Source organism: Rattus norvegicus, chromosome 19 (genome assembly GCF_021556685.1).
Source record: "Rattus norvegicus strain SHRSP/BbbUtx chromosome 19, alternate assembly SHRSP_T2T, whole genome shotgun sequence".
NCBI classification, from domain to species: Eukaryota; Metazoa; Chordata; class Mammalia; order Rodentia; family Muridae; genus Rattus; species Rattus norvegicus.
The window spans coordinates 9,452,540-9,468,660 of NC_141552.1; the positions used below are offsets into that span (position 1 = coordinate 9,452,540).

Here is a 16,121-nt window from a genome sequence, read left to right on the forward strand (position 1 = left end):
AAAGAAGTGTGCAGTGTCAGTCCCCTGTGCTATGGTCCCCGTGGAGGCTGCCTTCTCCTCCTCCTCCTCCTCCTCCTCCTCCTCCCCCTCCTCCTCCTCCTCCTCCTCCTTCTTCTTTTTATATATAAGTACACTGTAGCTGTCTTCAGACACACCAGAAGAGGGCATCAGATCTCTTTACAGATAGTTGCGAGCCACCATGTGGTTGCTGGGATTTGAACTCAGGACCTCTGGAAGAGTCGTCAGTGCTCTTAACCACTGAACCATCTCTCCAGCCCAGCTGCCTGCTTCTTGAAGGCAAGCTGGATGTGTGGGTTTTAACAGAGGAGAGCAGAGCATAGCAGAGGGCCTAGCTTGTGCAGGGACAGGGTGCTGTGCTGAATAAAAGACTGGCTATGCCACGCCTAGGCGGGAGGAGAAAGCTTCCATTCCTCTTTTGAAAGCAGTCAGAAATGCCAGGCAGGTTGTGTGTTGCAAGAAACAACCTATTCTGGCCAAGTGGGGACAAGGGGACTTAGTTAAGAGACCTATCAGGGTGACGGAGTCAGGCTTGGTAAGCAGGCAGCCTTCATCTGGTGCTAAGACTTCAGTGCCATCCCTGGACCTGGGTGTTGCAACCAGCAGTAGCAGTGGACACAGACACTGGACACTGCCATCTGGGCCACAGCTGCCTCTGAAGCAGAGTGAAGGCTGAAGCCACTGCTGCCGTCCTCACTCGGGGGACAGATGCTGTATCAGCTTCTAATTCACAGCCTGGAGTACACATCTGCTTGTCGGAACCCAGATCCAGGCCTGATAAATAACCCAGGTAAAGCTGCAAGGGAAGCCAGCAAGAGGTGTTTTTCTGTTCTACAGTGGGAATTGGGCTCTGCTGCCCAGGACGACCTTGGATGCTTGGCTGCCTTGGAGTCAACTGAGTGCCCAGAGGCACTTCAGAGAACAGAGGGCTTGAGGTACTGTTAGGAGCTGGCACACATGGACCCTTAACTTGAATCCTAGTACTGAGTAACATGCTGTCCTGATCTCTGAGATATGCACTGTGCAGTGAGCCCCGAGTGTCAGCCATTGGTACTCTCTTCACCTTCTTATCTTGACTCTTTTTTTTTTTTGTTTCCCCAGTAGGTGAAAGACAAAAGGACCTTCAAGGCAGTGTGGCTTGCTGCCCTTCCAGATGCAGAGGCAGCCCTGCCTGCTGCCAGGAGGGCAGGTGACTGGGTTTTTCCATTGTGGTGATGAATTAGGCTGAGTCACCGTCCCTCTCTGGTCCCCTCGTGACCATGACTGGAAGCAAGTGGAAGGACTAAGTGATGGGGTTGGGAGGGGGCACAGATGAGCCCGAGGCCACAGAAACTTCATCTCTTAGCTGGGGGAGAGAACGCAGGTGCTCCCTCCCCTCCTGACTCAGTGGTCATGAGCCAGACAGCTAGCTGTCTAGAAGGAGAGCCATTCTCACGTTCTGTGACATTGACTTCCCACCCCTTGGTACTGAGCACTGTGCTGGAGAGTCCATTAGAAAGGAGTTGACCTGGCATTGACCTCTTCTTTAAACTTCATGCACCAATGGAAGAACCAGTAGATAGCCCACCGTCTGGGCACTAGGGAGGCATAGTCAAGACGTATAATTGAGGTCATTGTGGAGGGCATTGAGGGACTGGGGCACTCAGGGAGGTCTTCCTGGAGGAAGAGACAGCTGAGCCTGCAGATAAATGTAAGGTCAGTACATGGGGTGACTGGGAAGAGCTCTGTCCACTCATTTATCTGTCCATCTCCACACACACACATATACATGTATGTGTATGCATATCCCATATTTAGAGGTATAAAGACCTTGTCTAAAACAAGTTTTAAAAGCCAGCAGTAACATTTTAGGGTATAACTATTACCATTTTATGTTTATCTCAATACAAACTGTTGATTTGGAAAGCTGAGACAGAATTCTGTTCAAAGCCAGCCTGGACTATGGAGTGAGAGCCTATCTCAATGACAGACAAAAATTCTCCTCTGTGTAATCATAATAGCTACACTGTTTTTTTTCCCTCTGAGTCTACCCGATTTTCTTAGCCAACCCCACATTACTTGAGCATTATTAGGACATGTTCACTTTCCATAATTGGAAGCAATATTACAGGTAGCTCCCGCCACCCCAGTCTTTGCACACGCGCCTGCCTGGCAAACCGCTTGGCAGCCTCCCTTGTCTGGTTACGTGTTCTTTGACCACCTGTCAGTGCAAACCTATCCCCATCTGGAAGCCAACGTGTGCTTCCAGTGTGACTGTCTCCACACCTGTATGGGTTGTGGGGAGAATCCAAAGGAAAGAAAGGTATGTCTGTCGCCAGCCTCTACCCTCCCAAGCGTGCCAAGCTGGCGTTACAGCCGGGGGGGGGGGGGCTTTGATCTCATTCTCTAGTGATGTAAAGTGTTACCATTGAAGAGACTGGGTGAGGGGTGAGCCCGCCAGCTGTCTCTCCTATCATTGCAATTTCTTGTTCATCATTTCAGATAAATATAGAAGGCAAACTGACGTGGACCTGCAGGTGCGCTCTTTAGGGCAAACAAGCTGATGTGGTGAGTAAATACTTTGTTACAGGAACAGAGCAAAGGTGTTGACCATGCCTTGCATAGTCAAAGAGAAGCACTGCTCCTGACTGGTGGCCATGGCACTTCCCTGCACCATCATGTCCACTGGCTAGAGCATAATCTGGCAGGACTGACCAGCAGCACAGCTTCATGGCCTCCCAGAAGAAGGCAAACATGCCCACAGACGGGAACCTGGCAGAAAGAAGAAAGGTGTGAGCTACTCTGGGGAAGAACAGAGCTATTTTCCTTCCCAGGGAGAAAACACCCATCCATCAGAATCACAGTCTTGAGGCACTGGGATTTCCAACCCCCTCCCGAGCTTCTCGGGCTGTCACTGTTACAACCCCACCCTGGTCTGAGCTTAGGCCAAACGCCACTTCCTTGACTTGGAATTCATTCGGTCCTGTGGCTGGATCAGCCGAGGATAACTATTCTCAGTGCTACAGTGATCTCCAATGTTCTCAGCACCATGGCAGCCGATGTGGGTGGAACCAGAGGTCTCTATCCAGCCCTCTACTTGGGAGAGTGATAGGCATTTTTTTTCTTAAGTGTTGAGAGTTTATGTTTAGTAGATGGTGCACTCTGGATTTTGTATTTTTCCCAGCAGGCTGCCGACAGTTTAAGGCTCTCTCGAAGTGCTGGTAGCTACTCCATGCTGGCCTCATGATTGCACAGGAAACGCAGATGTGCCTCTGTGTGCAGCCTCTGTGTTCAGAGGGTCGGCGAGTCAATGATTTTCGGCTCTCCGGTCTCCACAGACCCACCATAAGTTTAGGAAGCCTCTTCTAGCCAAACCATCCTTTCTTTGCTTAGACCTTTCATTGCTGTAGACTGTCCACCCGGTGCCCTGGCTCCTGCATAAGCCTTGCTCCAAGTCTTAGGTCCCCCGAAGCTGACTTTAGGGTAGACTAAGGCCCCGCCCATCTCATTCAATTTTCCCGATTGCCCAGCGTGCATCCAAGAGGCCAATCCATCCATGGCCAGTTCAGGGTTCACGGCCTGGGGCTTTACAGAAAGCAAATGCAAGTCCTACCACCAGGAAGACTTTCACCAGTGTTTGTTGGACAAGTCACTGAATGACTAAGGAAAGAAAGAACCACGCAGGCTCAGCATCTGCTGCAGTCAACCTGTGTTAGGCTGTGCTCTCAAAACCGCAGGCCCTCATCCCTGCAATTGTGGCTCTGTGTGTTAGTTGACATCAGGGGATGAAGGTGCTAGAAGAAAGATGCCAATCGGCCAGTTTATTTATTTGTGAGACAGGGTCTCTTGTACTCTAGGCTAGCTGTAAAGTTGCTGTGTAACCAAGGATGACTGGATTTCTGACTCTCCTGCCTGTACCTCCTCCCAGGGGCTGGGGTTTCAGCAGTGTGCTGTCATATACAGTTCATACGGTGCTGGGAGATCAAGCTCAGGACATCTTTCCTATATTCCACCCACTGTGCTATATCCTGGCTCAGCTGACTTTCAGATAGGGAGCTTGGGAGCTGGAGTGATGACTCAGCCGAGAAATGCAGTTGTCACTCAAGTCTAAAAGCCGAGTCCAATCCCCAGGGTACACATGGTAGGAGGGTAAAACCAACCCCAACAAGCTGTCCCTCTGACCTCCACACCTGCACACCGGCACCTCCTCCCAATAAATGAATAGATTTGTAAAAATGGAAAATGTGGCTATCCCGGATTCTCTGGGTGGCCCATGTATTCACAGGGGTCCTGGAAGCAGAAGGGAGAGGCAGAGTGGGATAAGAGAGGGAAGCTTGAAGACAGGTTTTATATCCTTCCCCCCTTTTATATCAAGGGCCACTGGAAGATTTTGCATTGACACCAACCCATTGGCCCAGTGGGTTGGGTTGGACCAGGCCATATGGATCACAAAGGACATGGAGTGTAAACTTTCAAGGGATGCGCATTGCAAGCTGGAAAGGGGAAAGGTAAGGCCCAGCAAGTGGAAACCAGCATGTTGTCCCTGCCTGGCCTCGGGTCTGTGTGTCTTCTCTGAGTGTCACGCCTGCTGCCTTCACAGTCACAGCCAACATGCATTGAGTCTCCATTTCTTCCAGTCAGGGTTCTTAGCCCCTCCATAGAACCAGCACAACAGGCCATCATGTAACGACAGTCAGCTAGGGGTGCCACAGTAACGGTGAACATGTCCCCCAACATTCACTCTAACATGTTGTGTAGTTTGAACTGATGATTGAGAAGAAAACCAAATACACAGAAAGCTTTCTTGCTCCCACTGTTTGCCTAAAGCAGGGCATACATTTGTGAGCTCTGTCTGTCTGTCTGTCTGTCTGCCTGCCTGCCTGCCTGCCTGCCTGCCTTTGTTCTTTCGGGGTCTGAGTACAGAGAGGCAGGTTGGCCTGGAACTTAGATTCTTTTGCTTCAGTCTTTGGAGTGCTAGGATCAGAGTTGTGTACCACCACAGCCAGTAAAGACACGCGTTGCATTTGTAAAGGTCCCTTTCATGGACCCTCTAACTACGAAGACAGCTGGAGCACAGTGGAGCCACCAAGGCATCATGGTCAGATCTAACTTGCCCTATCTCATAGTGTTTCCGTACACCCGCCTTCCCACCGTGTCTCCCAGAATCCTCTCCCTTTGCCTCATCACTTTTCTAAAAAAATGCGTCAGATGCTCTGAGAGCCTAAGTGCTCCCCTGATGCACTCTAATCTGTCCTCTGTCGTTGGTAAGTATAAAAGTAATTTTCTTTCTCCACTGCAATACTACCTCATTTCTGGCTAGGCCTTCTTGTTAACAACAGTTTCCTGTGTTTGGCCATCTTCACAGTGGCTAGGATGAGTGCCCCAGTTGTCATTTGGGGAGGAGACACTCTGCCTCCCAGGCAAAAGTGGGAATCCCTTCAGGGGTCTCCAGCACCCAAGTCTTAGCTGCCTCTTGTTCCACTGGCCTCCCCCGCTTACCCCATACATTATTTATGGTCAATTATTCGCCTCCTGCTGGCACCAGATGCTGCCTGCCAAACGCTGTAACCTCTCTGTGTCCTCTGGAGAGGACCAGGGGCAGCTTCTTCCTTACCAGCCTCCCCTGCTCTCCATGCCCCTTCCTGTCCTGGTGTATGGTACAACCTGCCCCTCTTCCTACACACAAGATACACCTTTTAATCACTGTTCCTCCTTCGCCAAGCCAGCTGGCACCGTGGGCGAGCTTCCTGCTTTCCTTTAAAGCCATGGCCATAGAAAGTCCTCTCACCCCAGCGTGTGGAGGGTGGGGTATATTCCAGTGGTGTGTGTGTGTGTGTGTGTGTGTGTGTGTGTGTGTGTGTGTGCGCGCGCGCGCGCACGCATGTGCAGTGTGCATACCATCTGTCCATCTGTGTGGAGGTGAGTTTGAACATTCAAGGTTAAAGGTGTTCCCTCTTCTGGTCTGGTGGCTGAGAGTGTAATGGGGATCATTTTCTCTTCCCAAATGAGAGGGGAACAATGCTCAGATCTGGTTGCTCCAGGGAAGCTGTTTCTGTGAGGCTTTTAAGGGAAGCTTTGTTTGCTTCGTCTCTTTGTCTCAGTCTTGTTCTGAGGTCGCAAATCACTTCAGTGATCTGGGCAGAGCTCAAGGCCACCTTGTTCTAAAATCCAGGTGTGCTACCACAAACACGCCCACCCACCTTCCACTCTACTCGTTAATATTTTCATTACATTTAATTAATTTATTAATCTATGTATGCATGTGGGCACGTGTGGGCCATGGTCTGCATGTGGTCAGAGGACAAGTTGCAGGAATTAGCTCTCTTCTCCCACCATGTGGGTCCCATGAGTCAAACCCAGGCACCTTTTACCAGCTGAGCCATCTTGCCAACGCCCTCCTCCCCATTCTTCATAGAACCACAGTAATTAGTGTCACTCGGATGCTAATCGGCTGAAATGTTTTATACATTTGTTGCCTTTACGTTTATGAAACAGGTATTTAGCTTGTCCCCATTTGAATAACTAATAATCATGTCTCAGATAGACCTTACTGGCTACTCCCCCCCCCCCCCCCCCCGTGCTGAGCTGCTATCCCCATTTTACGGATGAGAAACCCAAGGCATGGGGAAAGTTAAGGAAGGTGTTTCGGGTCTGCGATGGAGCAAAGCGGATAAACGCCTACATCCGCACACTCTTGGCCACTTCACTTTTTCTACCATTGCTTCTTCCTCTGGCTCCTCCTCCTCTTCTTTGGACTGGAAATCAATCAATAGGGCCGTGCAAGCATTCTGCCACTGGGCTAACCCCCAGCGTTTTCTCTTTGGACCAGAGCCCTGCCATATGGTTCAGGTTGGCTTTGGGTTTATGATCCTTTCTCTGCCTCCTATACGCTGGCATGTGCCGTCACACCTAGCTTCCCAGCCCTTTCTCTGCCCGCCCGAGGGCACTCCGGTTTGCAGCCCTGTACCACTTCCTGCTGGTGAATGCACGTGTCGCTGCTGTCGGAGTTAATTATTTCAAGAAGCCATTTGGAACTCACTCTGCTGGATCTGATGTGTTCCCTTTGGCTAATTTAATAACTTTGTTTTAAAAACGTATGTGCTCTGGGAACTTGTTTGCAGACCGATTGCCTCGAGGAGTTCTCCATCCTCATTGTCTTCTTTGTACTCGGGCTCACACAAGCCCATGTGTGGAGCAGGGGAGTGAGAGAGGAGACCCTGCTGAGCAGGGGAAAGGCCTTGGCTGACTGTGTGTCTGGGCTCAGCAGCCATGTGGAGCATGGAAGCCAGCCTCAAACCCTGGGAAACTGCATCAGATCCCCGTAAGAAGAGGCAGCTTGGGCAGCTGGAGAGAGGGCTCAGTCACCACCAGCAGCTCTTGTTACTGTTCCAGAGAACTCAAGTTCAGTTCCCAGCACTCTGTCAGGCAACAGCCTGTAACTCCAGTTCCTTCCTGACACCCTTTTCTGGCCTCTGCCCTCATACACAATTGGTTGGTTCAAATGGATACACACACACACACACACACACACACACACACACACACACACCTCAAAAAATGAAGAGAAGAATTGGAGAACACACCCCACAGAATCAAGTAAGCAGGACTCAGGAGGCCTAGCAGAACCTGAAGTGGCAATCAGAGCCCGTGTGGGTCAGCACTGGGCCCTCTGCATCCATGCTGTGGCTGTTTAGCCTTGAGTTTTTATGGGACTCCTGACGGGGGAGAGTGGGAGAGTCTCTGACTCTTTTACCTGATCTCGGGACGCTTGTCCAGTTTTGAAATGAGGGTTTATGCCTAGTCCTACTGAATTTTGTCATGCCGTGTTCAGTTGATATCACCGTGAGGCCTGCTCATTTCTGAAGGGAAGCAGAGGAGCAGTGGATCTGGGAGAGAGGGGAAGTGGAGGGGGGCTGGGAGGAGTGGAGAGGGGAGGCTGCGGTTGGAATATATTGTCTGACAAAAGAATAAATAGAAAAAAAGAACTGAAGAGGCAGCAGGCTTTAAGCAGGGAGCCTTGTCCCCGGAGGCTGAGAGCATCTCTACCTGGGTGTCAGACTTGGGAGAGATTAGTTTCTTCCTTGTACTTTCTCTTATAGTTGTTTTTGCCAGTGTTTTAAATGTATAATGATATACAGAGGGCTGAGGATGTAGCTCACTGAGGGTCCACTCGACTCTGGGTCCACACCCCCCCCCCCAACAGGGAGAGGGGTTGTATAACTTTAATGGTAAGACAAAAGTTACTGCAATGTGTAATTAAAAGAAAACTAATTCATAAAGGGAAATCTAGCCTCAGGCAAGTCTCGTTTTATGAACCTGGTGGATGAACATTTATAAACTTAACACCGTGCCAGAAAGGCTCCCCTGAAAGTGAAATAGAACTCAATGGGAAGAGACAACAAAATCCGGGTTAACAACTGTAATCAAGTAATTTATATTTGTGTGTGTGTGTGTGTGTGTGTGTGTGTGTGTGTGTGTGCGTGTGTATGAAATAGTGAGGTTTTTAAAGATTTATTTTATATAAATATGTATATGTATACACACACACATACACACACACACTATCGCTGTCTTCAGACACACCAGAAGAGGACATCAGGTCCCATTACAGATGGTTGTGAACCACCATGTGGTTGCTGGGAATTGAACTCAAAGCTCTGGAAGAGCAGTCAGTGCTCTTAACCGCTGAGCCATCTCTCATCCCTAGGATGTGAGTTTTAAAACGAATGGCTTGTGGTCTGGTGATACTTTCCAATGGACTGCAGGCAGAAAGGGTTTGCATGCTTCCCACGGAGCAGATACGGACCACGTTCTGGCCAACGCTGCCTGTGTGCTAAGCTCATGGGATTCAGAAAGGAAGGCCAATGGAGCCCCGGGGTTGAGGAGTGTTACACGCTCTGTGCTGTGCAGAGTTACACACTCGGACATATGGCACTCCATAGGATGGCAATGGTCCTCTCTAACAAAGATGGCAGATCTCACCGCATAACTACAGGATATGGTGAGTTCGGGGCTTGGTGGGGCTTTAAATTACTAGGAAGGGAATGCAGACCTGCACAGGGTCCAAAGCTCTAAGGCAGATGTGACTAACCCCTGGTTTATCATATATTCTCAACCTTATTCTTTTGGGGTGCCTCAGTTTCCACTGTCCTTTAATTTCAAGTTCATCTGCAAAGGACTCGTCTGTCTTTTCTCCTAAGTGGTTGAGCCATTTTCCACTCCTACAAACAAGTTAGGAGTATACTAGTAAATTTAGTCTCCTCCCCCTCTTGCCTTCCCCCCTTTCTCTCCCTCCTTACTTTGAGTCGCACTCAACAGGATCTTACTCTATAGCGGGCTGGCCTAGAGCTCACTAGGTAGCCATGGGATCTCAAATTTAAGATCCTCCTGCCTCAACCTCCCGAATGTGAGGATTATAGATATGAGCCTGTCTTTTTCAGCTATTATTATTAGACAGTGTTTTACTGTGTAGCCCAAGCTTAACTTGCAATTCTCCTGTTGTCCCAGCCTGTTCCAGCCTGTCCCGGCCTGTTCCAGGGATTTACAGCATTTGTTACCACACTTGGTCCTTCTCAGTGTTCTAGGTTCAGCCTGTCTGGTGAGCTATGGTAGCTTCTTATTGTCATTTCGATGCTGATAGCACCCGTTCATACTGGCTGTTACAGGTTTTTTATCAATGGACCTTCTGTCTCCTTGTTACTGAAGATTTAACCTGGGGTTCCCGTGAATATGGCTTTAGTTGAAAACAGGATGTTTGCAGATGTAGTGAAGCCCAGCTGAGGGTGGGCTCTAGTTCAGCACATCTGGGGTTCTTCTAAGAGGGGACTGAGGTGTGAGACTGGAGTTGCACAGCAAGAAGATGGTAGAGAAAGGAGGAGAGGACCCTGTGAGCACAAAGGCAGAGATTAGAGTGCTGTGTCTAGAAGCTGAGGACCGCCAAGGCCAACCATGGACCCCAGAAGCCGCAAGGCGCTAGGGAGGCTTTCCCTCTGGCACCTCCAGTGGAAGTGTGGCCCTCCTGACTGAATGAAGACAGGGCTGCAGGGGCCTTGGCTCCCTTTCTGAAAAGGAGGGGCCAGATGAATTAATTCTTTCCAAGCCCTACCTTGCCCTACCTTTGTAGAGCGAGAAATAGCTGAGGAATCGTTGACCCTTGAGAGCTTGTTCTCAGAGTGTCCAATGGGCTCATATACCAACTCCCTCAAGACCCGAGCTGACCCTTCAGTGGCTTGATCATCCCAGCACCAATGACAAAGGAAAATCCATTATAAATAAAGTCCTTGAGCTGAGCCAGCTCTTTCGTGCATAGGTCATAAGTGCCCTACAGAGGCACTAAAGCCCTGATGTCAACCATTTCTGATTCGGAGGCTTCCTCCTCTGCATTATTTATCACGCTGTCTCTATCAGCCTCTTTTCTAACAGCTGTGAGAGCTCAGAACTGCCCTCTTTTTCTGTCTTCTAAGAGTGCAGAGGTGAGCTGGGGATGGAGACTGGGTGGGGCTTGTTCGGATACCCCAGCCTTTCACACTTACTCAGAGAGTGTGAGCGAGCTTCGGGAGGAAAAGTCAAGTCCAGCCACAGTAGCAAATCTGTGCCCGACAACATGAGAACAGACTGAAGGTGTAGAAGTTCTGGTTATTTCCAGCTGAGCTAGCACAGAAAACCTAAGGGCCTAGATTTACAGATCAATCAGATGCTCCCTTTGCCAGGATCACAGGGGCTGGAGGGGCAGGTCACAGTGGGATTGACATGTGAGGTGGTCATGGGCCCTTAGAAAGCATCTGGAGGGAAGGGACCGGTATGGATACTGTCTGTAGGAGGCAGTCACTGAAAAACCAGTTACTGACGTCAGTGCTGGAACCTGTGGTCTGTACTCTGCCCTATGCATGTTGACACCTACTCACCTCATGATCAGGACTAACACCCTTATAAAGAGATTTATTCGTTACTGTCATTTTTGCTGTAACCAAACATCTGAGCTGCCTTATGGGGGCTGGAGAGATGGCTCAGCGGTTAAGAGCACTGACTACTCTTCCAGAGGTCCTGAGTTCAATTCCCAGCAACCACATGGTGGCTCACAACCATCTGTAATGGGATCTGATACTCTCTTCTGGTGTGTCTGACAACAGCTACAGTGTACTCATGTACATTAAATAAATAAAAAAATAACAAAGTAGTATGTCCCTTCTTTAAAAAAAAAAGATTTGAGCTTACAGTGCAAAGGGCTTTTCCTTTGGGGAAAGCATGGTAAGAGGAGAGTGTTATGTAGCATCAGCAGTCAGGAAGCAGCAGACAGGAAGTGGAGCAAGGCTACTGAACCTCAAGACCTATCCCCAGTGACTTACTTCCTTACTGAGATGCTACCCCTTGTTCCACAGTATTCCACAGCGCTGCTAACTAAGGACCTAGTATTCAAACACATGAGCCTGTGGGGACATTTCAAATTCCTAACCCCTTCCGCTGTGTGAGGCGCTATCATGGAGGCTCCACTATGAACTAGGAAATGGGCCCTCTCCAGACACCGTATCTGCCAGCATCTTGACCTTGGGAGTCTCAGGGTCCAGAACTGAAAGAAATAAATTCTTGTGGTTTGTAAGTTTTATTTATATTGGGGTTTTGTTCGTTTCAGTTCTTTGAGACAGTCTTACATTGTAGCTCTGGCTATCTTGTAATTCATTCTGTAGACCAGGCTGGCCTTGAACTCAGAGTTCTGCTTGCCTTGCCTCCTGAGTGCCAGGATTAAAGGCTCATGCCATCACACCTAGCAGGTTATAGCTTTTCAACTATGTTTTATTCATCCCTTTATGTGGATAGATATGCCACAACACTTGTATGGAGGGCAGAGGACAACTTGCAGGAGTCAGTTCTCTTCTTCACTATCTGGAGCCTGGAGTAGTTGGGCTCAGCAGAAAGCTACTTGGACCTACCTAACCTTATCTTGCTGGCTGGAATGTGTTTATAAGCCACCAGTCTGTAATGTTTTACTATTGCAGCCTGAACAAACTAAGATAACCCCCAATTTCATCTCTCTCTCCCTCTCTGCATTCACTTCCTGTTGCAGCTGTAACGAGTTACCACAAATTAGGTAGATAAAACAAAAGCGTCAGGTTCCTGGAGGTCAGAAGTCCTAATCCTCAAGAAGCCAGAGGCTGTGAGCACTTAGCCAGGTCCCTGTGATCCAGAATGTTCTTCCTCCTCCACAGGGCAGGCAGTCCCTCTTGGTATTTCTGTCCATCCTCCCTTTGGGCTCCCACACCCACACTCAGTGGGTGATCAGGTACACGTCACCAATGGAGGCCACACGGGAGACTGAGCAAGATGCAGAAGAGCTTTGTCGTTCTAGGGCTGGGCTTTGGCCCCTCTGCCAACAGGTACATCCACCTGCCTCAACTCTACCCATGCCACCTCCACTCATTTTAACCATTTTAGTTCCACCTCTCATTGTTCACGGTCCTCTGGCAAATGCTAGCTTATTCAAGGCGCAGGCTCTATATCCGGGACATGAGTCGAGACTCCAGGCTACTTAGCCATGAAGGTGCATGAGTGCAATGGCTTGTTGCTGCCGGTGGTTAGTCCACACGACGGCCCCTGAGCTGCCTCTCTAACTCACACATCTCTGGGGGTGTGAAAGCACGGAAAGAAGATGCATTTTCAGGAACCTTCCTTACCTCAGACCCAAGTGCTTGAGACTTACTGTCTCATGCTCTCTGGAAAGACCGCCCAGGGACTAACAACACAAGCTGTGTCTTCTCGTTTTACTCCTGCCCTTTTACGGTCCTAAGAAAAAGAAGGATGGGCATGATGAGGATCTGAATAGTTTCATTTTCCCGAGAAGACAGGAATGCCAGGTTTTCTGGAGGACAGTGACAGCTTCCCCTTCTTTTTATGGCTCCTAAACAGATTAAACCCAGGAGGACAGGACTTCAGGTTGTTCTGTGTCCTTGAGTGCCTACAGCATCTTTCCTAGAACTGAAGTCAGAAAACTGCAAACAGCTCTGTGGCAGGTTGGTTCAGTCATCCAGGCTCAGTGGCCTGGCTTTACCCCAGGACTGTTCTGTCTTCCTGTCCTCTCAGGGTTCACCCCCACAGGCCGGCACTGTCCCAGACCCTCTGGACATGTACCCCTGACCCCCACCTGGAGCACTTCTCCCTCAAGTGAGTTCATATTCTTTGCCCTCCTTGATGGCTTTGCTCTAATGGCATCTTTCCAGGAGGGGCCCTGACTCTTGTAACTGCAGCTACCACCCTGTCCCAGCCACCTCACCTAATCTTGCCTTAGTTTTCTCTCTGGAACTGGCCACCTCATGGGTCACTTACTGACTTTACTGTCTTCCCTTTCCAGTGAAAGCTTTGAGGGAACTGAGGCTCCGGCTGGGCGGTAGTAGCCCTCGCCTAGCACTGCGGGGCTGGCTTTCATCCTTAGCACTGAGAGAATTAAAGTAGCCTGAGACTCCACAAGGACAGCTTTACCCATTCTGTTACCGAGGGAACCCAGACCTGGGATACTACTGAACCTGAATCTTCAGGGAGAAATTTTATAATATATGTCCAAAATCATAGAAGTATGCTAATAATTTACTCTTGCTATTTCTGCCTGGAGGAATTTATCCCTCAGAAGCAGTGAGTGTTAGAAATGTTACAAAGGCAAAAGGCTGGCAATGAGAGCTGACGTTTAATTACCACTTGTCCCATGCCAGCCTCCCCTCCACGCGTTTTATGCATATGAACACATTTAACTTTACAACAACCCTGAAACCTCTTATTAACGTCTTTTTTTCCCAAATGCAGAAGCGGGCAAAGGGATCAGAGTCGGGACTGAAGCCCTGGGTCTGATCAACAGTGTAGACTTGCTCAGCACAGCAGCTCACGCCTGTAATCACGGCATCCGTGGATTGCTGTGAGCTTGAAGTCATCGTGGACAGCATAGGAAGGTTCTGTCTTAAACAAACACCCCACCCGGTCCAAGTTCACAAGTTCTGTGGGTCAAATATGCTGTGTGTCATCTCTGCAATCTTCAGTACCACTGTTTGAAGAAATGATATAGAAAAGGGAATATGTCCCTATATATTTTGTGTGTGTATTCTGAAATTATATCCCCAAAATTACATTTACCATGTTGATGGATATTGCTGGGAAGAAGTCAGCATCATCAAAGTCCAGAGACAACCAGGAACCAGGGTTGCAGAATATTCCAGACAAAAGAACATGAGTTCTCAGTGCTGCCCTCTGTTGGTTTTGATAAGCCAAGAAAGGATTCAAGGCTGCCTTCCGTAGTCTTTAAAAATAATTAAAAGGCTATCTTTAGCGTTTTATTAATTTGATGTGTGTTTGACCTGCATGTATGTTTGCACACCATGGAGGTGGTGAGCCTGGTGCTCTCAGAGGCCGGAAGAGTTCATCAGGTCCCCTGGAACTGGAGTCGGAGACATTTGTGAGCCTCTATGTGCGTGCTAGGAATAGAATCTAGATCTTCTGGAAGAACAGCCAGTGTTCTGAATTGGGCCATCTCTCCTGTCCCGTTAAAAATAATTTTTAAAAGTTTCTTTCCACATAAGCTTCCTCTTTTTGTTCCAAATTATGTTGGGAGCCTAGACTGTCAGGATGGAAGAAATGTTAATGTCAAAAACTCTTCATGATGCGTTAACTACAGAAGGTCAGTCACTAAAGAGAATTACCTTTCATTTGGTTCCATTTAAGGACTCAGTACACAACTCGTTAGCAGTTGTTATTTCAAGATGATGAAAGTCTCAAACTGGCTGTACAGCTGAGGATGACCTTGTGAACTCCTGAGCCTCCTGACTCTACCTGTTCGTATTATAGCTTTGTACCACTGCACTGGCTTTCAATTTTACATGTTTAAAAACTTCTGGTCTTTGTGTTCTCTACACGGCTGTAAGAGGATGAATTACTTTTGTGATTAAAGGGACTCGTTGGAGCAGGAACAGCTCGCCCTTTGGGGAGCTCCTTTGTAGCAGCCATCCAAATGTTATCTGAGCATTGTTTGAGCATCAGTTCTATTTCCAAAGGTGTGTTCTACAGAAAGCCTTGCATCTGCTCTAGTCCAGCAACAGTTACTGTAGCGTTGTGAAAATTTATGCAGAGTCCAAACCCTTCACAGAAGCTAAGGGTGTACAGTAAGGTGACCTCACCATAACAAACCCTGCAGCTATTTTAATCAAATCCAGACAAGGTAGCGAGATCTCTGAGTAGACATATCCAGGCTCCGAAACAGGCAAGAGGCTTGTATGCCAGCGCAAAGGCATTGGAAGGAAGTGACAATCGCCCCAGGGAAGGCACTAAGAGCCTAGTGTGGGGTGTAGGAGGCGGTGACAGAGGGGCCTCTATTTGCTCTGGATTTTTGAGATACGTATTAAGTGAGTCTGTATTTGAAGAAACAAATATTACTCATACAATCAATTTAAGGTATGCAATACAAGTATGATATAGTTTTAAAGTAAGAAAGCCACCCTCGGGGTTGGGGTGGTGCTCAGTAAGAGAGCTCTTGTTTAGCGTGCGTAAGATGACTCACAGGGGGTTGGGGAGTTAGCTCAGTGGTAGAGCACTTGCCTAGGAAGTGCAAGGCCCTGGGTTCAGTCCCCAGCTCCGAAAAAAAGAACCAAAAAAAAAAAAAAGATGACTCACAGGACCCCGAAGCCAGCCCCAAATTCCAAAATGTCCCCTCATTGGGCTGCAAATGGGTTGCATTTATCTGGGTCACAGGCTCGGTCCCTTGTGAGAGGACATGTGGTGTGTAAACACTGGTGAGACTTCATGGCACACTGCATTAATGAATGCAAACAACAGTAACTGTGAGGAGAGCGGTAAGTGACAAAAATCGAGTGAGACATGCTTTGATCCTGGTCCTCAGGGAAGCCGAGGCAGGACTGTGAGTTCCAGGTCTGCCTAGGTGACAAAAGAAGACCCTATCCCTTAGCATCTCTTCTAGACCTCACCCCACAGTTACCTGGCAACAGCCAGGTGTCCCTAACTCAGTATAAAAGGGGCTCCTTGCCCCCTCCCCTTGCTTTTGCTCCTCTTCCTCTCTTCTCTGGCTCTCTTTCCCCTCTGTTCCTTCTCTCCTCCCTCCCCCTCCCCCATGTGGTCATGGCTGGCCTTTACTCCCC

The 16,121-nt window shown here is 48.8% G+C and overlaps 1 long non-coding RNA gene across 4 annotated transcripts; it reads left to right on the top strand.

Annotated features, from left to right (window-relative positions):
• The first annotated feature begins 1,119 nt into the window (after positions 1-1,119).
• Positions 1,120-14,882, top strand: Gemin8-ps10 (gem (nuclear organelle) associated protein 8, pseudogene 10). Of its 4 annotated transcripts, none has more exons than XR_015643722.1 (5): positions 1,120-1,207; positions 2,500-2,565; positions 4,373-4,505; positions 12,898-13,001; positions 13,786-14,882. It is a non-coding gene; the product is annotated as a gem (nuclear organelle) associated protein 8, pseudogene 10 (long non-coding RNA). The 4 variants fall into 4 exon arrangements; XR_015643721.1 differs by lacking the exon at positions 1,120-1,207 and adding an exon at positions 2,153-2,320; XR_015643720.1 differs by lacking the exon at positions 12,898-13,001.
• The last annotated feature ends 1,239 nt before the right edge of the window (positions 14,883-16,121 follow it).